At 43.9% G+C, this 21,138-nt stretch overlaps 1 protein-coding gene across 1 annotated transcript in view; it reads left to right on the plus strand.

Annotated features, from left to right (window-relative positions):
• Positions 1 to 21,138, plus strand: part of PAK3 (p21 (RAC1) activated kinase 3) — a 310,761-nt gene that overhangs the window by 37,904 nt on the left and 251,719 nt on the right. The window lies entirely within an intron of this gene.

The raw sequence follows: 21,138 nt of genomic DNA on the forward strand, positions 1-21,138 counted from the left end.
AATATTTTGGAAATTCAGGCAATCCGTCTGCCTTTAAGAGCCTGGATGGCCAGACTGAAGGGCTGTCCTATCAGGATTCAGTCTGACAACGCCACGGCTTATATCAATCACCAGGGGGCACAAGGAGTCGTGCAGCCCAGAGAGAGGTTAATCACGTTTTGTCTTAGGCAAGGAATGTTGTGTTCTTTGCCAAGCTAGAGAATTGGCAGGTGGACTACTTGAGCCGCCAAAAACTGTTTCCAGGAGAGTGGTCTCTTCACCCCAACATATTTCTTGCAATATGTCAGAGATGGGGTACTCCGGACGTGGACCTGTTCGCGTCCAGATTCAACAACAAAGTCGACAACTTTGTGTCAAGGACAAGGGATCTGCTAGCTTGCGAAACAGACGTCTTTCCCATGGGATCAGTTCTCTAATCTATGCATTTCCTCCAGTTCTGCTACTTCCGTGTCTTCTTCGCAGGATCAGGGAGGTGATTCTCGTAGCCCCAGCGTGGCCCAGAAGGCCTTGGTTCGCCGAAATCATAAGGATGGCAGTAGGCGTTCCCTGGACTCTGCCATTACGGCCAGACCTTCATTCGCAGGGTCTGGTATTCCATCCTACCTTACAGACGCTAAATTTGCCGGTCTGGCTGTTGAGACCCACATCCTAAGGGGTCGTGGGTTATCTCCTTCAGTCAAATTTACCTTGATTAATGCCAGGAAGCCAGCTCCCAGGATCATCTACTATAGAGTCAGGAAGACATATGTTGCCTGGTGCGGATCCAGGGGTTGGCACCCCAAGAAATATGTTATGTTATAGGTAGAATTCTTGAATTCCTACAGATGGGATTAGACCTGAATCTGGCCTTGAATACCATCAAGTCACGTCACACGACCGTGCAATTGTCAGTTAAAGCGACGCAGTGCCGAATCGCAAAAAGTGGTCTGGTCTTTGACCATCAAAATGGTCCGGTCTGTAAGTGGTTAATGCTGGGGTCGGCAACCCGTCGATTGCAATATACCCGTCGATTGTGAGAGGGTGGTGTGTAAATCTCATGTCCGCAGCACCAACCCCGCTGTGAAAACAACTCCTTCCCGAATCCCGAGAGGAGAAGCACACAGTAGCGGCTAGCTCTGCAGCATGGCTGATTGGCTACACTGTGATCCTCCCCTCTGTTTTGCTTGCATCTATCTAGCAAGGTGATGCTGTGGTATAACAAGGAAGCTGAGACTTCTGCAGTGTGTAAATGTGCTTTTACTATACAAGGTGCTGTACATACAAAACTATAACACTCTTAGGAATACAACACTGACCGATATCTATAACAAGCAAAATGCCTAAAAACTGCAGCCTATGGTCTATAACTGTAAAAAAATACACTTAAAGGTTACTTTATCTTCTGTTACTGTATGTTCGTGATCTCCATTGACAACGATGCTTCTTGAACACCAGGCAAAAGTCTTGTATCATGAGTGGCTTCTGATCTTCAAAGCATGATGTGTGTCCTAGCTTATGCCTGAATCCCCCTTTTTTATGTCAGGCTGTTTACCATAGTTACCCAAAAAACAGAAAACATACCTATTTACTGTACCTGTAGAAACAATGGACTGTTGAAAACTGTCAATTGAATACAACTGTCAGGAAATGTTCCATCCACTGATAATCTGTTTTTTGGCATGCAGTACTGAGGTCCACCAGCAGGTGTCTCCTGGCAGTTTGGAACTGTCAGGAGAGCTTTTCGCTGCTGATGTTATGTCATCTTTGGGCTGCAGTACTGGCGTCCACCAGCGGATGGATCCTGACAGTATGGATCAGACAGCACCTCCTGCAATCAGGTGTCACTTGAGGCCAATCACAGGCCTATAAATAGCTGGCAAGCACTCACATGTTTGCCTTGGTATTGTCCTTGTGCCCTGACCTGCTGCTTGTGATCCTGAGCCTGATTCTGTACCTGTGCCTTAAACCTGTTTCCCTGTCTTGGTCCCTATCCTGTCCCACCTGTTACTATCATCCCTGCCCTGCAGTCTGATCCGTCCATCCTCTCCCTGTCCTGTGTTCCTTACCCCATCTGCTGATCTCCTGGTGTATGACCTTGGCCTGGCTTGTGTCTCTGATTTTGGACTGCCCTTGTTTATCTACTGATCCTCTGTGCATGACCCTGGCCTGCCTATCGTTTATGGTCCTGGTATTTTCCATTTATTGTACATATCTGTTTGTTGTTATTTGGGGGTCTCTGTTGATTGATTTTATTGCACTGTGTGGTTGTACTTATAATATTCACTTCCCTTAACAAATCATTATATTTCACTTATACACGTTTTGGGTTTTCTCTGTTGCAGTCCACACAGTTCTGGTCTTATCTGGTACATGACAACAACAATGGTATCTACCCATTGTCTACTCAAACCAGTAATGACCGTAATCTAACAGTCATTCTTTCAGTTTGAGAGCTGAAAGAATCTCAAACAAGTAATGTCTTACTTGTGTACTGTAGCTATAAAGACAATAGCCAGTTGAAAACTGTGAATTTAATACAGCAATGCTATCTATGTACCTATTGTATGAAACAGCATTTGTTTGAGAAATCTACTCAAACCAAAAGAAACTCAAACCAAAAAACTGACTCTAATCTGACCAATTCACTATTGTAATATTATCCCATGTATCTTATGTCTGATTTAATATTAAAAAATCATATTTTTAACAAAAGCAACACATTCCGCCCTAGATTTTCTTTTTTCTTTTTTTCTTTCTGACTCACAGAAAATCACTTCATTACTAATAAAACTCATTCTAAACATGAATTTTCCTTGGATGCAACACCTCCCATATTTCTGCCATTGAGAAGGTGTTTCAGTCTTTAACTTAAAAGTTCATTATAAAGTTCATTCTAAAGTTCTTTAGAAACAAGTCCAGGCTTGTAATACATCAAAGGCCTTGCTCTCCACAGCTCTTGTGATCTCCCGTCATTCTTTCCATCCTGTAACCACTTTTCTCTGGTCTTCCTATGGATCAAATCGGAGACAGCCTGTGGAGTGGAAAACAAAGCGGATCTCTTCCTTCTAATGCATAAACAGTAGATCCAGGCCCTTTCAGCTATGATCTCTCCTCTAAAATGCTTCTTGCCTGGATATCTTACACTTTGCCCCCTGCCTGTACCCACTCCTGACCATCCCAAAGAACATCAATAGGGAGGAGAGGAAATATACTGATATTTCCCATTAGATCAATGCTGTTTATTTTGGAAGGTTCGATGTTCTATAGCCTCACTTTCCACTCTTGCTGAGAAGTATCCACTAACCAGTCAGAGTCCCAGCCACTGTCTTGAAGCTCATCTGCCAATGCAAATATAACTTCAAACCTTCCTGCCAGATTCCCTCTCATTCCTAGATAGCCTTTTTTCAGATACGTCACTCTTGGTTTCTGTCATGGGAAGCAGTAACATGGTATCTGTTAAGCCCTGTTCTTTAAGGAACCTTACTTAAATACTGAACTCTGCACTCCAGCTGTGGAATCTGTGCCCCAGCCCCTACCATCCTCTCATATGGTGTGCTTTTGGCTATTGGCCTAGAATTTAACAACATGACTGCCTGTGTGAGGACCCGATCCCACCCCCTTAGTGTATGTGTAGATATATAAGTTTGTGTATCTGGTGCTTCAATAGCCCATTGCATCTTTCAATCAAACCAGCTGCCTGTGGATGGTATGGGATGTGGCACAACCAGTACACTCCAGAATCTTTTGCCCACTGCTGTGCTGTTGATCCGATGAAGTGTGAGCTGTTACCACTTTGGACTTGCTTATGGTTGTCCCAAACAACGACAAGTTTTTGGAGCAGTTGAAGCGTTGCGGCTTGATCTGCACGTTTTCAAGGATGAACAAGCATAAGTTCTGAATAGGTGTCCACTGCAGTGCAACAATATCTCTCAGTCCATTGATTCCCCGGTGCAGGGGATCGATTAAGTCAATCTGACAGATCTCTGCAGGCCTCTCACCCCTCTTAATCGACCCGTTGGAGTACTTTTGCAATGGCCATTGCCGCACTTCTCCACAAACTGTACAGTTTCCTATTACAGTCTTTATTATGTCCATGGACATAGGCAATCCTCTCTGCTGTGCCCATTCATATGTTACTTTGTGCCCCAAATGTCCAGATTGCTTGTGGGCCCAGTTGGCCAAGTTCATCAAGACAGGATCAATTGGCACAACTTGTGGCAGGCGCAGCATTATGAAATGCCTTATGCGCTGTGGCATTAGAATAATTTTAATTTCTGACCTTTTTAGTCCAAAGGGGACTAACTTTTACTCTATAATTCCTCTAGCACCGTTCTATGGAAGCAGTAGGTTTAAAGAGCACACAAACCTCTATGATTTCTTCTTTATTAACTTCAGCTTTTCTTCATATAAACACTGACAATTTAGCAGCAGGCAGTGCATGTACAAACATGTGTTGAATAATGTATAACAAACATTGCGGTTCAACTGTTCGATCTTGTCATTCTACATAAAAATGGTAGATATTTCTTTCTTCAGTATCTGTACTTTCACTTTAAATACTTTAGACACTTTATGACCTCTCTGAGAGGTATATCTGAGGCTTAAAGAGGAAGTAAACCCTGATGGGTTTACTTCCTTTTTTTTTTCCCTGCAAAGGTAAAGCATAATGGACTACTATGCATCGCATAGTAGCTCATTATGTGTCACTTACCTGACACAGGAGCCAGCGAAGTCGCCGTTGTCCCCTGTAGTCCGCCGCATCCATCTTGCTGGTGGCGTCTCGCAGCTCCGACGAATGACAGCGGCGAAGCCGCGATGACGTCACTCCCGCGCATGCGCACGGGAGTCGCGTCTCGCAGCTCCGCCGCTGCCATTCGGCGAAGCCGCGATGACGTCACTCCCTTGCATGCGCACGGGAGTCGACAAATTAGGCAAATCCATTCTTGGACTTGCCGCATTTAGTGCGCCTGCGCGCCGCTGTCTACGGCGCATGCGCCGTAGACAGCGGTGCCCATTTTCGGGCAAATATCTCCTAAACCATATAGGTTTAGGAGATATTGCTTGGACCTACAGGTAAGCCTTAATCTAGGCTTACCTGTAGGTCAAAGTGGTTTGAAAGGGTTTACTTCCTCTTTAAGAAATAGTTTTACTTGTTTGATATTGCAGTTTGCACGCTTGTTTGCTTGTTTGAATGTTTGCTATGATGTTTGATGATTGCTATGATGTCTGTTTGGTGGAACTACAAGTGAACACATAACTAGTTCAGTATACGGTTGTTCTAATCACATTATATAGCAATAGTAACATATATAATTGTATTAAATACCTATTTTGGCCACTTGCTTCTATAAAACTGAACTCTGACTGGATCTGTAATCTGTTGAGGTCCACTCTCTCTGATGTAATGAGATCTAGCAATGTGCTGGGTAATTTCCAGATAAAATAGGTGTAAGGCTGGCTGTGATTGGCCAAGACTCTTGCTCAGTGTGAGATTGGCTGTGATTGGCCAAAGCTCCTGAGAGTCACAAAGGTTTAACTCTGTGTCCTGGTTTCAATTCTGCTGTGTCTTTGAGCTTACCTTTACTGTCATACAATGAATCTTATGTTTCTAATTTTTCTTCTGTGAACACAATATACAACTGTTTTTTATGACATTTGTGTATAAAGTCACAGTAAATAACTCTGCTTTTATCTCCCACATGTGAGCATATAAACTATATTAAGGTTATTAGGTGGTCTAGCTGTATATGCATGTAAGTCACATTAGCAACCTAGGAGAGGGCTTAGCTGGCCAGCTACACAACTCCCTTCACTTTGGCGATTTCATCTGCAACTCTGTTATAGTTCTCAAAGTCTGGGACTAGGGGCACATGTGCATCAACATGCCCCACTTTTATGATGCGGGAGTGAGCTTCCTTCCAGATGTAGTCCCATACTTCCTTGCCTCCTCACACCACCTTTCCACAAATCCTCCATTCATTGTACTTCCACGTGGGCATTTAAGTTGTCAGTCCTTTAAAACTGCCCAGCTGTCAGTGTAAATGGTAACATAGGAAGAAGGATCCTCCTGAAGAGCCATCACTACAGTTTTCAACTCTGCATACTGACTGGACCCGCCAATTCTGGTCTGCAGGACTGTGTTGGTACTTGGGTTGTAGGCTGCTGCTGTCCATTTACGCTCCGGCCGAGGCGACTATGGCTGAACCATCAGTGAACCACGTTGACTCCCTCATGTCTTCTGACGGAGACTCAAATGATGGAGCCTCTTGAATGGGGGATGACACTGCAGCACAGGAATTTCTTCTTCTGGCCGGGTGCTGGTAAAAGTAACAAGCCCTGCCAACTGTTTTAAAATGTCTCTAACACCCCCTCTTTCTTGAAGATACCACTTCTATTTCATCAGTGTCTGGTTCTGGGTTTCAGCTTCCCTAGTGGTCAGTCCATTATCCCTCACCCATCCTGCTATTGGCAACACAGTATGAATGGTGACTGTATCCTTTCCTGTAATGGTCTCTACATGTTGAAGTGCTGTGTAGGCCCCCAACATGTACTTCTCTAGGGGTGTGTATCTCTTCTGTGCCCCTGTCAGTTGTTTGGACCAAAATCCAATGGGTATTGCTCTCAGTCCTTTCTTTTCATTTGGCTGCCATAGACTCCAAGATATGATACCATTCTGTTCTACTACATCCAGCAGAAATGGTACTCCTTGTCTCACGGGTCCTAATCCCTGATGCTGCGAAATAGCTTCTTTAGCAGCCAGGAATGCAGTCTGCTGCTCGGAACCCCATATGAACTCAGTCTTTTTTCTGGTCACAGTGATCATATGGTACCTGTGCCAATCACAGCAGCTTGAGACTGAGCTCTGTGATCACATGGGGAATGTGCAAGTGAAAGGACGTATCTGTATGTCCTCCCAGAATAATAGAACACCCGCCCCACTGTTTAGCTTCATGGCGGGAAGTCAAAGGTATTTGTGTCTATACAACAATCAAATAAATCTTATATTCCAAAGATGGACTTAAAATAGCAAGATAAAGATGTGGAGGAAAACGCACATCTACATCACAACCCCATCCCCGGGGTGAGCAAGGGAGCATATATCTACCAGAAAGGAGCCCAAGCCCCAACATACAGTACACCAGGGCTCGAAAAATCCCAGGTGCTATGTCGCCGTTGAGACTAGAAATTGTGCCCTGGCGCCTGGGCTTTTGTCAGTGACGGGTGCCTCTGCTACAGGGCGGGCTGTGGGGTCTTTGCCGGGAAAGTGGAGGCACTTGCCAATCAGTGCCAACCTGTGCCAGTGTCACCTGTCAGTGCCACCTGCCAGTGCCCATTAGTGCCACCTGCCAGTGCCCATTGGTTCTACCTGTCAGTGCCCCCTCAGTGTTGCCTATGAGTGCCACCTGTCAGTTCCCATCAGTGGCACCTCAGTGCTGCCTATTGGTGCCCATCAGTTCCAACCTCCAATGTCACCTCATCAGTGCCACCTCATCAGTGCCCATTAGTGCAGCCTGATTTTTTTTTTTTTTTTTCTAAATGTTCTTTTTTCGCTTGGCATCAGGCATGGGCAATAAGAATTGTCATGCAGTTCTGGGCGCTGGGCAGAGGATTTAAAAAATACCCCATCCCAGCTCTATATTTACCCCATTAGCAGAGCCACATCCTGTCACACTGTATAGTTCATCAGAAATCCTATTGGCACGTCAAATAAGAAGCTGAAATGGGAGGTGAGGGGGGGGGGAGAGGGGTGTTAATATGGGTGAGTAGTTCAAGAGAGGTTGGGGGGTTAATTGAAGGACTTTAATGTAAAGGCGTGTTCACACCAGCTGCTGGTGTAAGCTGAAAGGCTGCATTAACACCTGGGCGTTTTTGAATTGTGGGTGGAATCGCCAAGATTTTGCCCGCAATTTCAAAAACGCACAACCTGCATTTCAAAAATTACACTTAAAAATGCGGTGCGGTTCTGCCATGATTGTCACACAATAAATCGCGCTGTAATTGTGGTCAAACGCGTGGCGCTTGTCACCCAAAAGGAAGGTGCTAGGGTTTTTTTTTTTTTTTTTGGACGACGAGCTTTGCCCAATGCATCTTGCTGCAATTGCAGTGTGATTTATCACACCACAACTGCACTGCGTTTTTAGGTGCCATTAAAAGGAATCTGCGTTGTGTGGTTTTGTCATTTTAGCAGAGCGTTTTGTACTCAGTGCAGCCCGGCACATACTGTATAGGTGTGGATAGGCCCCTAAAGTGTAGTTGTTTTGTAAGTTCCCAAAGCTTTGTATTTTCTACCAAATTTTTAACTAATTTGACCAGTTAATTTAATATTATAGAAGTGTGTGTGAATGTGTTACCAAATAAAAGTCAATGATGGATCATTTGTGTGCACGAGGAGGGCAGCTGCCGTTCACAGTGCTGTTAATTTAAAAGATAATATATTGTAGTGGGAGCTGTATTCAAGTCATTGATTCACAGGCTATAAGTCAATGCTACGTCAATGTCCTATACACGTGTTTATGGGCAGTTATTTGTGGCAAATTTTATGTTGATACTTGCAGGTATAATGCTTCTGCTGCCAGGCCTACATTACACTTTTACAGTGTTTTCAGGAAGTTACATTGTAGCAAATGCTGAAGCCACAAAGCCAGTGGAATAATCCATTTGGAGTGTTGAGAGCAGCAGGTTAGATTCTTTGTATAGGGCTGACGTGAAGGTTTTAGCATTTTCTGGTAGAGTTTATTGTGCGAGGTGCCAGTGTTAGAAAACAGAACAAAGCCTCACAGCTTGAAGGTCTCTTCTGCCAGTGAATACCGCATCTATCTCTTTATTCAATGGAGCGTAAAGGAAGGTTCAAGGGAAACCAAGAACAAGGACAGTAAAGAACACACGGAGAACAGTATATCTTCTTGTAGGTAGTGCTGAAAGCCATTGCATGAGTGCGCTACTATAGGGAGCCTTTTTTTACTGTAAAGCTTCTGCTGAGTGATGTGCTGAGCTACTCTACAGCTTAGCTTTTTTATTTACCAACATAATACAAAAAGTAATTGTATGATCTATGTGCAATAACATTCCGACTTACCTTTTAAATAATTTTTTTTTTTTTCTCTCATAAGATTCAAAGCATACTTCATGTGTTCGGAGAAAAGTGAACCTACACAGAAATGCATTTTCATTTTAAGGCTCCATGCACACTGGAGCTCATAAACTGCAGTTTATTGGAGTTTGGGCGTTTTTTTTTTAAAAGCCCATAAACTCCACTCTATGATAGCCTTTGTGTCCATGCACACATGGACGTTTTTCAGCTTTAATGAGCAGTAGAGTTTATGGGCTTTTTTCTGAACGCCAGAAATTCGCGTTCAAAGTGCCGTTTTTCACCGGCAAAAAACGTCAAACGCTGATAAACGCTCATAAACGCGCGTTAATTAGTGTTCGGGATTCAATTTTTTCAATGCATTGTGGGAGTTTGGAACGTACTGTGGGATTTTTGGAGTGTCCTCTGTGTATTTTTATTGAAAACGCCCATAAACGCTCATAAACGCTAGTATAAAACGCTGTTAAAAGCAAGTTTTTCAACCAGCGTTTTCTACCAGCAATCTGGCATCCAGAAAAAGCTTTTTTGAGCTTCAGTGTGCATGGAGCCTAAAGCCGCGTACACACGGGTGGACTGTATGGCCAACTTAGTCCGTCAGACAATCCGACGGACAGTCCGTCCTACTTTCGAATGAACGGACTTGACCACACACGATGCACAAACAGTCCGTCAATAGGTTTGCGCGATGACGTGTACAGCACGTACGACGGGACTAGAAATAGGAAGTCCAATACACAGCAATGCAACCTTTCGCCGTGTAAATCCTTTCTGAGCATGCGCCATACTTAGTCCGTCGAACTAGCCTACTCACGAGCGGATTGTCCGCTGAAACCAAAGTACGACGGACAATATTACGGAAATTCCGAAGTACTTAGTCCGCCAGACTGCACGCTGAAAAAGTCCGCTGAAGCCCACACACGAGCGGACTGTCCGCTGAAATGTGTTTCGACGGACTAAGTTGGCCAGACAGTCCGCCCGTGTGTACGCGGCTTTAGTGTTTACCTGTAATGAGTGTAACACCTGAAGTTACTTTGCACATCCAATGCCGTCATCTGTATTTGCTTCTAGAGGCAAGGTGCCATCTTTGTTCAGATGCTATGCAGAATCCGCATCCACTACCTGGACTGGAATGCTGGTGTAGCCATTTAAAAGAGAACTAAAGGAAAAAGATAAAAATTTGCGAACAGGTCAACTTGCCTGTCTGATTGTAATCCCCTGAAGAATGTACACAGAGCTGAGAATGCACAGCTCTGTTTACATTTCCGGTGTTGTGTAGAATACTGTCCCCCCGTTGCATAGTGTCCGCCCTGTACTGCGCTTGCGCAGTACGGAGGACAAGGAGACGCCGAAGGTCTCTGAGGATGAATGGCGCCTGCGCACTGATTGAAGCCCCACCATCCAAGTGGACATAGAGTTAGAATAAAAAATTGCCAAGCGAATTGAGGCCGTGCCTGAAGCGCAGCGAGCGACCCTGTTACTAAGTGCTACCGTATGTCCACTTGGATGGTGGGGCTTCAACCTGGACTCAGTGCGCAGGCGCCGTTCATCTTCGGAGACTTTGGGAGTCTCCTTGTGCTTCGTACTGCGCAAGTGCTGCGCCTGCGCAGTACGGAGTGGACACTATCCAATGGGGGACAGTTTTTGGCAGAACATCGGCACAGTGCCAATGTTCCAAGGTCAATAACGCCTGCTCACGTGCAGGAGTGATCTCATCCCACACCAGCCAATCAAGGCTCTACTTTCAATCATACTGCCCCTCTGAAGAAGCTATTATATTCTTATCTTTGCATACACAGATCAGCCCTCAGCTTCAGCCTCCTACTTGGTCACTTGCTACAAATTTACAGTCTGTATCATCAATGACTAAAAAGAAATTGGTGTTACTAAACCCACAACAGTAAAATCACTCTGTATATGCAGTAAAGCATGCTTGTTATACTCACTGTGGAACCCAAGGGGTTAATCCTGCACATTGTGTAAAAAGACTGTTTGATCCTGTCTTATCTGATCCTCCTTTCTTCCACTGTCCCCTATCCATCTTCAGTACAGAGTAGAGCTTCACGATTAATCGTTAAAGAATTGAGATCGCGATTCAACCCCCCTCATGATCTTAAAATAGCATTTCCTCGATTTCAGTGCAGAGCTGTTCTCTGCTCACTGCTGACAGTTGTCAAACAAAAAAAAAAGAAAAAAAAAAAAAAGAAACAGGCAGCCTGCCAAGTTTATAACAACATCGCTCAGGCGGAGATAGAGACACATTGTAACATTTCATTCTTTTAGATCAAAGGGATGAACTTTAGTCTGTAAATGAAGTCAGTTTCACCACTTAAAGACTAAACCTTTTTCTGGCACTTGTTAAAGTTAAAATCTGTATTTTTTGCTAGAAAATTACTTAGAACCCCAAACATTTATTTTATATATATAAAAAATATATGTGTGTGTGTGTGTGTGTGTGTGTGTGTGTGTGTATATAAATACATTTTTTTTTTTTTTTTTTTTTAAGCAGAGACCCTAGAGAATAAAATGGCGGTTGCAATATTTTATGCCACACTGTATTTGTTCAGCGGTCTTTTTCGAAAATACTTAAATAAAAAAACTAACTAAACGGTAAAGTTAGCCCAATTTTTTAGTATAATGTGAAAAATGATGTTGTGCCGCAAGAATTGTAAGAGAATCATGATCTTTAATCTAAGCAAAAAAAATTCTAATTTTAGCCAGAATCGTGCAGCTCAGTTATTTTTTATTAATTTTTTTTTTTTTTTTTTTTTTTGGGAGGGTGCATGTGATCGGCACACTGACACAGTCCAGACAGAGGGTTTAGTGTTCATGCAGCCTCATAGGGCAGCCATGGGAGAATGAAAACTCCTACTAAAAGCTTTAACCAGTGCTCAGCCGGACACTGATAAAAGTCACAAGACTGCAATATACTGCTGATGAGAAAATGTATTTATGTTCTGTGTACTGTGGGAGACAAGATATAGTGAATGCAGGTTCCTGGGTTTAGTAACACTTTAAGGAAATGCTTTATGAAGAAACCAAAAAAGGATTTTGCCTAAAAGGTTCTTGGTAGCGGGAATGCTGGTGAGATCAAACCACACTCATTAACCTGAGCTCTGAACATCTAAATATTTCCTCCATTAGGGCCGGTTCACACTGGGGCGGTGTCAGAGATCGGATGTGATTTGCAGCGCACGTCATGCGATCTCTGTGCAATCTCACCCATGCAATTCGATTCCTGTCCGAGTTTGCAGATCGCACTGCGGTGTGCAAACTGATTTGGGGGGGGGGGGGGGGGGGGCTTAACTTTTAGCTGACACTCCCAGCAGTTCACAGTGTGAACTGCCGCTGGGGAAACATGCGATGCGGGAACCCGCAGTGGATTCGCAGGGTTCCTGCATCGCAGCAGTGTGAACCAACCCTAGCAAAAAAAGTAGAAGAAAAATAATTGTGTAACAAACTGTTACAAAATGCAGCAAAACACATCAATCTTTATATTAATTGTCCAAGAACTACAGTGCCTTGCGAAAGTATTCGGCCCCCTTGAACTTTTCAACCTTTTGCCACATTTCAGGCTTCAAACATAAAGATATAACATTTTTATTTTTTGTGAAGAATCACCAACAAGTGGGATACAATTGTGAAGTGGAACGAAATCTATTGGATTTTTGAAACTTTTTTTAACTAATATAAAAAAAATGAAAAGTGGGGCGTGCAAAATTATTCGGCCCCCTTGCGTTAATACTTTGTAGAGCCACCTTTTGCTGCGATTACAGCTGCAAGTCACTTGGGGTATGTCTCTATCAGTTTTGCACATCGAGAGACTGAAATTCTTGCCCATTCTTCCTTGCAAAACAGCTCGAGCTCAGTGAGGTTGGATGGAGAGCATTTGTGAACAGCAGTTTTCAGCTCTTTCCACAGATTCTCGATTGGATTCAGGTCTGGACTTTGACTTGGCCATTCTAACACCTGGATACGTTTATTTGTGAACCATTCCTTTGTAGATTTTGCTGTATGTTTGGGATCATTGTCTTGTTGGAAGATAAATCTCCGTCCCAGTTTCAGGTCTTTTGCAGACTCCAACAGGTTTTCATCCAGAATGGTCCTGTATTTGGCTGCATCCATCTTCCCCTCAATTTTAACCATCTTCCCTGTCCCTGCTGAAGAAAACCAGGCCCAAACCATGATACTGCCACCACCATGTTTGACAGTGGGGATGGTGTGTTGAGGGTGATGAGCTGTGTTGCTTTTACGCCAAACATATCGTTTTGCATTGTGGGCAAAAAGTTTGATTTTGGTTTCATCTGACCAGAGCACCTTCTTCCACATGTTTGGTGTGTCTCCCAGGTGGCTTGTGGCAAACTTTAGACGAGACTTTTTATGGATATCTTTGAGAAATGGCTTTCTTCTTGCCACTCTTCCATAAAGGCCAGATTTGTGCAGTGTACGACTGATTGTTGTCCTATGGACAGACTCTCCCACCTCAGCTGTAGTTCTCTGCAGTTCATCCAGAGTGATCATGGGCCTTTTGGCTGCATCTCTGATCAGTCTTCTCCTTGTCTGAGCTGAAAGTTTAGAGGGACGGCCAGGTCTTGGTAGATTTGCAGTGGTCTGATAATCCTTCCATTTCAAAATGATCGCTTGCACAGTGCTCCTTGGGATGTTTAAAGCTTGGGAAATCTTTTTGTATCCAAATCCGGCTTTAAACTTCTCCACAACAGTATTACGGACCTGCCTGGTGTGTTCCTTGGTCTTCATGATGCTCTCTGCACTTTCAACAGAACCCTGAGACTATCACAGAGCAGGTGCATTTATACAGAGACTTGATTACACACAGGTGGATTCTATTTATCACCATCAGTCATTTAGGACAACATTGGATCATTCAGAGATCCTCACTGAACTTCTGGAGTGAGTTTGCTGCACTGAAAGTAAAGGGGCCGAATAATTTTGCACGCACCACTTTTCAGTTTTTTTATTTGCTAAAAAAGTTTAAAATTAGGGATGCACCGAATGGGTTTTTTGGTGCCGAAACCGATACCGAAAATGAAAAATACACTAGGCCGAAAACCGAAACCGAAACAGCACCGATACCGAAAATGACTGTTTTAAAAAAATATTTTTATACAGGAGGTGGTCAGAGACTGGGGACATGGTTCAGGAGGTGGTCAGAGACTGGAGGCATGGTTCAGGAGGTGGTCAGAGACTGGGGACATGGTTCAGGAGGTGGCCAGAGACTGGAGACATGGTTCAGGAGGTGGTCAGAGACTGGGGACATGGTTCAGGAGGTGGTCAGAGATTGGGGACATGGTTCAGGAGGTGGTCAGAGACTGGCGACATGGTTCAGGAGGTGGTCAGAGACTGGCGACATGGTTCAGGAGGTGGTCAGAGACTGGCGACATGGTTCAGGAGGTGGTCAGAGACTGGCGAGATGGTTCAGGAGGTGGCCAGAGACTGGCGACATGGTTCAGGAGGTGGCCAGAGACTGGCGACATGGTTCAGGAGGTGGCCAGAGACTGGCGACATGGTTCAGGAGGTGGCCAGAGACTGGCGACATGGTTCAGGAGGTGGCCAGAGACTGGCGACATGGTTCAGGAGGTGGCCAGAGACTGGCGACATGATAAAAGTGATAAGTGTGGTGTCCCCTCGTGCAGCCAGTAGTGTTTGTGTCCCCTCGTGCAGCCAGTAGTGTTTGTGTCCCCTCGTGCAGCCAGTAGTGTTTGTGTCCCCTCGTGCAGCCAGTAGTGTTTGTGTCCCCTCGTGCAGCCAGTGTTTGTGTCCCCTCGTGCAGCATGTGTTGTCCCCTGTGTAGTCAGTGATGCAGAAAGAGAGGAGAGCCGCCTCTGCCGTCTGGATCAATAGAGCGCCGGGAACATCACAGCTTTAATTTCAATAGCTGTGTGTTCCCCCGTCGCGCGCCGCCGCATATAGCCCCTCCCCCTTGCCCGGGGAACTGTGATAGACAGATCCCCCGTCCAATCTGGACGGGTGATCTGTCTATCATTTCCCCGAACGAGGGGGAGGGGCTGTAGGCGACGGCGCACGACGGGGGAACACACAGCTATTAAAATTAAAGCTGTGATGTTCCCGGCGCTCTATTGATCCAGACGGCGGAGGCGGCTTTCCTGCGCTATACACCTCCCGTGATGGGCGGCACCAGGGGTGGGGGCGGAGCTCCGCCCCGCCCAGGCCCCGCCCCATTTTCGGCTCAATTATCGGCCGTTTTTTCCTTTCGGCAAATTGCCGAAAGGGCCATTTTCGGCCGATATGTTTCGGCGGCCGAAATTTCGGTGCATCCCTATTTAAAATATCCAATAGATTTCGTTCCACTTCACAATTGTGTCCCACTTGTTGGTGATTCTTCACAAAAAATTAAAATTTTATATCTTTATGTTTGAAGCCTGAAATGTGGCAAAAGGTTGAAAAGTTCAAGGGGGCCGAATACTTTCGCAAGGCACTGTAAGTAAACAAAAAATGAAGACTAAAAGAGCATTTAGCTGTTGCCTCCTAAATGCTTGCTTGTATAGGTACTCCAAAGACTTTCAGGCTGCGTTCACATTAGCAATTTTAGTCTTGGTTCACACTACCGCAATGTGATTTTCAGTTCGATCATTATAAAGCATTGCACCCACGACTATTATAAAGCATTGCACCCACGACTATTATAAAGCATTGCACCCACGACTATTATAAAGCATTGCAATTGTCCTTTGTTGGAGTTAATTGTGGGTGGAAAACCACTCTTCCACATTGTTGCCGTGGATTTTCCAGATTCACAGTGACTGATCCTAAAAGATTCTGTAACTAGACCGTGGTGGTGGCGAGGTGTCCCACTGTCCAGTCCCAATGCTAATATAGCAATACCTGTCATGGTTGTGTGGTATGCTTTAAAACCACAATAGTTCTTACTGAATGATAGCTAGTCAGTGCATGGGAAGTAGTGTCGGGGAACCTAATGAGCACCCATGGACACTAATTAACTATTAGAGTCAGAAACTATTTAACATATAAGCTCTGTGGTAGAGATGTGGTTAAGCGTTTCTCTTCCAAGTACAGCCATAGATGGTTTTCCACAGAAAAGGTATTGCCCTGCTGTGTTGAGTGAATTTCCCTTTGCTTGGCAGGAGTTGCACATCAATGTTTAATTAAAAAAAGAAACTAAAGAAAAAGAAACAAAAGGTAAATATATAATAAACTATCCACCGTATCAATGCCAGATGGGAACCCAGCACATTTGATCTTGTAAGTAAGCAAAAACGCAGCAGATCTAGTTGTAAGTTGCCATAGCCCTTTTGGGGAAACCTATGTTTTTGTCTGCAGAATCCATTCCAAACAGATGACCGTCTAAATAACCAAAATGTATTTACAGTGAGGGGAAAAAAGTATTTGATCCCCTGCTGATTTGGTACGTTTGCCCAGTGACAATGAAATGGTCAGTCTATAATTTTCAATGGTAGGTTTGTTTTAACAGCGAGAGACAAAATAATTGCATTTTAAAGAGTGAAATAAGTATTTTATACCTTTATCAATCTCCAATATTTCTGGCTCCCGGGTGTCTTCTATACAGGTAACAAGCTGAGATTAGGAGCACTCTCTTAAAGGAAGTTCTCCTAATCTAAGCTTGTTACCTGTATAAAAGACAACTGTCCACCGAAGCAATCAATCAGACTCCAATCTCTCCACTATGGCCAAGACCAACGGATATCGGGGACAAGATTGAAGACCTACACAAGACTGGAATGGTCTACAAGACCATCACTAAGCAGCTTGGTGAGAGGGTGACAACAGTTGGTGCAATTATTTGCAAATGGAAGAAACACAAAATAACTGTTTAATCTCCTTCGGTCTGGGCCTCCATTCAAGATCTTGTTTAGTTTTTAATGATCATGAGCGTTGAGGAATCAGCTCAAAACTACACGGGAGAATCGTGTCAATGATCTCAAAGCAGCTGGGACGATAGTAAAAAATTAAATTAAAAAATAATTGCTAACGCACTACACCGTGAAGGACTGAAATCCTGCAGCACTCGCAAGGTCCCCCGGCTCAAGAAAGTGCATGTACAGGCCCATCTGAAGTTTGCTAATGAACATCTAAATGATTCAGAGAAGAGGCCAAAATCAAGCTCTTTGGCATCAACTCAACTTGCCGAGTTTGGAGGTGGGGGAATGCTGCCTATGACCCCCAAGGACACCACCACCACCAAATATGGAGGTGGAAAAATGATGCTTTTGCGGGTGTTTTCTGCTAAGGGGACAGTTCAACTTCACTGCATCAAAGGGACAATGGATGGGGCCATGTACTGTCAAATCTTGGATGAGAACCTCCTTCTCATCCATTGAAAATGGATCGTGGATGGGTATTCCAGCATCACAATGACTCAAAACACACAGCCAAGGCAACAAATGAGTGGCTCAAGAAGAAGCCCATTAAGATCCTGGAGTGGCCTAGCCAGTCTTCAGATCTTAATCCCATAGAAAATATGCGGTGGGAGCTAAAAGTTTGAGTTGCCAAACGTCAACCTCAAAACCTTTAATGACTTGGGCGGGAGCTGCAAAGAGGAGTGGGACAAAATCCCTCCTGAGATGTGTGCGAACCTGGTGGCCAACTACAAGAAACGTCTGACCTCTGTGATTGCTAACAAGGGTTTTACCATCAAGTACTAAGTCATGCTTTGCGAAGGGGTCAAATACGTATTTCACTCATTAAAATGCAAATCAATCTATAACTTTTTTTGAAATGCGTTTTTCTGGATTTTTGTTGTTATTCTGTGTCTCAATGTTAAAACAAAATTGCCTTTAAAATTATAGACTGATCATTTCTTTGTCAGTGGGGAAATGTACAAAATCAGCAGGGGGTCAAATACTTTTTCACCTCACTGTATATATACACCAAATGTAAATGTACCTAAAATGTAACATAACCAAAATGTAAATATACATGATGTTTATTATGCTGTCCCTTTAAGCTATTGTAGCTTGGACAGCTAAAGGGGGAAAAAAAGCGAGAGGCCTTTAATAACAATGTTGAGTAAATTGAAAGTGAATTTTCCATTGCTAGGCTCATTGTGATGTATGAGCATTGCACTTGTGATAGAAGTACACCATCACAGAAAACCAGACCTGTCACTTTTCATTGACCTACAAAAGCTACCTTTCTGTATTAAGTTGTCTTTGAGTCAAGATTTTTGTGAAGCAGAAAATATTTGACAATATCTCTCTTGACTGTCAATCTGATAACGTGCAAAAGGCTGGATTATAGTATTTAGGGCCTTTCAAGCACAACCTATTGACTTTGGAAGCAAAACCCTCACATTTTCTAATCTGGTCAATGTGCTTTAAACAATAGTTTAGAACAGGTTGTGTATAAACATGGATGATTGAAACCACTGCGCTTCAAACATACAAATGTGCTGGATATTGAATTGTATCGAGCGAATTGCTTGATATACACTAAGCGTAAAAAGTTAATAACTGTAAATGATAGGTGAGCGTATGTAAAGAATATTTTAATGTTTCTACAAAATTCTTTTGTATGGGTGAAGTGGAGAAGGTGATGATTATTCATTATTTGGCTATTAAAGCGGGAGTTCCGCGTTTTAAATTTTTTTTTTTTTTGAAATCCAGCAGCTACAAATACTGCAGCTGCTGACTTTTAAAATAAGGACACTTACCCGCCCAGCGCGCCCGCGATGTCGGCACCCGAAGCCGATCTCTCGATCGTCTCTCGGGTGCTGCCTCCGCCATCTTGGGTATGGGAATCAGAAAGTGGAGCCTTGCGGCTTCATTTCCCGGTTCCCTACTGCGCGAGTCGCGCTGCGCAATAAGGATGGTCCCCGCTGTCTCTGGGATCCGTGTGTTTCCCAGCAGACAGCGGGGGACCTTCGGAAAGGGGCGTAGATTCTGCAGATATCTATGCCGGAAGTGGGTGCAGATACCTGTACTGTACTGGTACCTGCACCCCCTCCCCCCTGAAAGGTGCCAATTGTGGCGCCGGAGGGGGGGAGGGTTCCAATGAGCAGAAGCTCCACTTTAGGGTGGAGCTCCGCTTTAAAATACTCTTGGGCTCTCGTGGTAAAATCTCCGACCACCTTGACCTTGAAAGACGATATCCATGGCTTTATGCCATGGATGTTGTCGCTAAATAATCTGAATCAAAGCCCTTGTACACACGGTCGGACATTCCGACCGAAAATGTCCGATCGGACCGCGTTGTCGGATAATCCGTCTGTGTGTGTGGGCTCCATCGGACTGTTTCTGTCGGAATATCCGACGGACAAAGTTTTAGAGCTGGGCTATAAAACTTTCCGACAACATGAAAGTCCGATCGGAATTTTCTACACACAATCGGACAAAGTGCCACGCATGCTCAGATCAAATTCCTAGACCAAAGCTATTGGCTACTAGCCTGAACGTAGTCCCGTCATAACGAAATAACCGCATCGCGTTACGTACGATCGGATTTTCCGACAACTTTGTCCGACCGTGTGTATGCAACACAAGTTTCGGACAAAATCCGACGGATTTTGTTGTCGGAATGTCCGACCGTGTGTACAAGGGCTAACAGTGCTTGTATTGGCTGTTCTAATCAGAGATATTTTACAACACTGTAGGGGAGGATAAAACGCTATACTAGTTCTCAAAAACTGAATAGTTTTGGAAGGAGTTGTTCTGTAATGTGACCCATTTGTGTTTCTTATATGACCCTTTTTCACTTATATTTTCACTTTTAAACGATATCGAACATATTAATAATTGGGCCCTAAATTAGTACGTTCCATCACTTGACTACTAAGCAGTGTCCACCTCTTTACGGATATATGATTGACCATGCCAGGCGATTAGAGGAGCTTTATTGCTACTAAACTAGCCAAAAGCAAAACAATATGCATGAAGTGTAAACTCCAAAGTAGATAACGTGGTCAAAAGAGAATATGAAACTTCCTAGAGGGAGCTTCGCTAGAAACTAGAGAATTCAGCAGTTGGGGAGAGGGGCATCTATTAAAGAAGTAGATACTGTATTTATAAAAGTGCTGTGTGGTTTGTTGTATACAAGGAATAAACACTGCAAAACGCGGAAGGTCCAAGTTCCTTAAAAATAACTGAATAGTTTGAGCAAGTATACAGATTAAGGAAGTCGTTTTGCAAAAAAAAAAAAAAAAAAAAATGCTCATGAAGAGGAAGTCATTGTAACAGAATGGATTTGTAGCAGTGTTATTCGTTAGGTGTGCAGTTTCATGGTGAATATTTATCATACAGCAAGGAGTTTCATAGTTAGTAGGGTTGAATAAAGACACCAGTCCATCAAGTTCAACCTGATTGAGTGTCTACAATTGCCCCTGTACATTGCACACTCACATCAGTCCCTACCCTCAAAGAGCCCACAATCCAAGGTCCCCATTTATATACTAGGGCCAATTTTGGACAGAAGCCAATTAACCTACCTGCATGTCTTTAGATTGTGGGAGGAAACCGGAGTACCCGGAGGAAACCCACGCAGGCACAGGGAGAACATGCAAACTCCAGGCAGTTAGTGTCATGGTTGGGATTTGAACCAGCGACCCCTCTTACTGCTAGGTGAGAGTGCTAACCACTACACCACTGTGCCACCCACAGTGGAGTAGGAGTAGGAGTCACTGACACACTGTAGGTTTAATAAAAACAATATAACAGTTTAGTCAGTCTCATGCTTTGCCATGGTTTTACTGCAGTAAACTCATTTTCCAGCTGGTCAAGTTTACCGATTATGGCGCAGTCAAGTGATTCTTACTCTATGCATAAAAGGTCTATGTTAGGAGATTTACTCTCTACAGGAAATCTGGTAGGTTGGAAAGTTTTGCACACTTCTTTACTGTTATTTGTTAATGCAGCTGAAAAACCACCCACAATCCTTCACAATAGGGAGCTTACATAAAGTGGTTGTAACCCTAAAAAAACATTTAAAAAAATGCTCCTGTTCCTTTAAAGCATGATAAACAGCATAGTGCTTCTGCGGTGTCATTTGTCCCCTTCTATGCTGTATCATACCTGGTTGATCCTGTCTGTTTCTATGTGCACCGACCACTGTAATCATGGCTG

Source organism: Lithobates pipiens, unplaced genomic scaffold (genome assembly GCF_037356315.1).
Source record: "Lithobates pipiens isolate NorthernLeopardFrog02 unplaced genomic scaffold, aLitPip1_a1.2 Scaffold_1, whole genome shotgun sequence".
NCBI classification, from domain to species: Eukaryota; Metazoa; Chordata; class Amphibia; order Anura; family Ranidae; genus Lithobates; species Lithobates pipiens.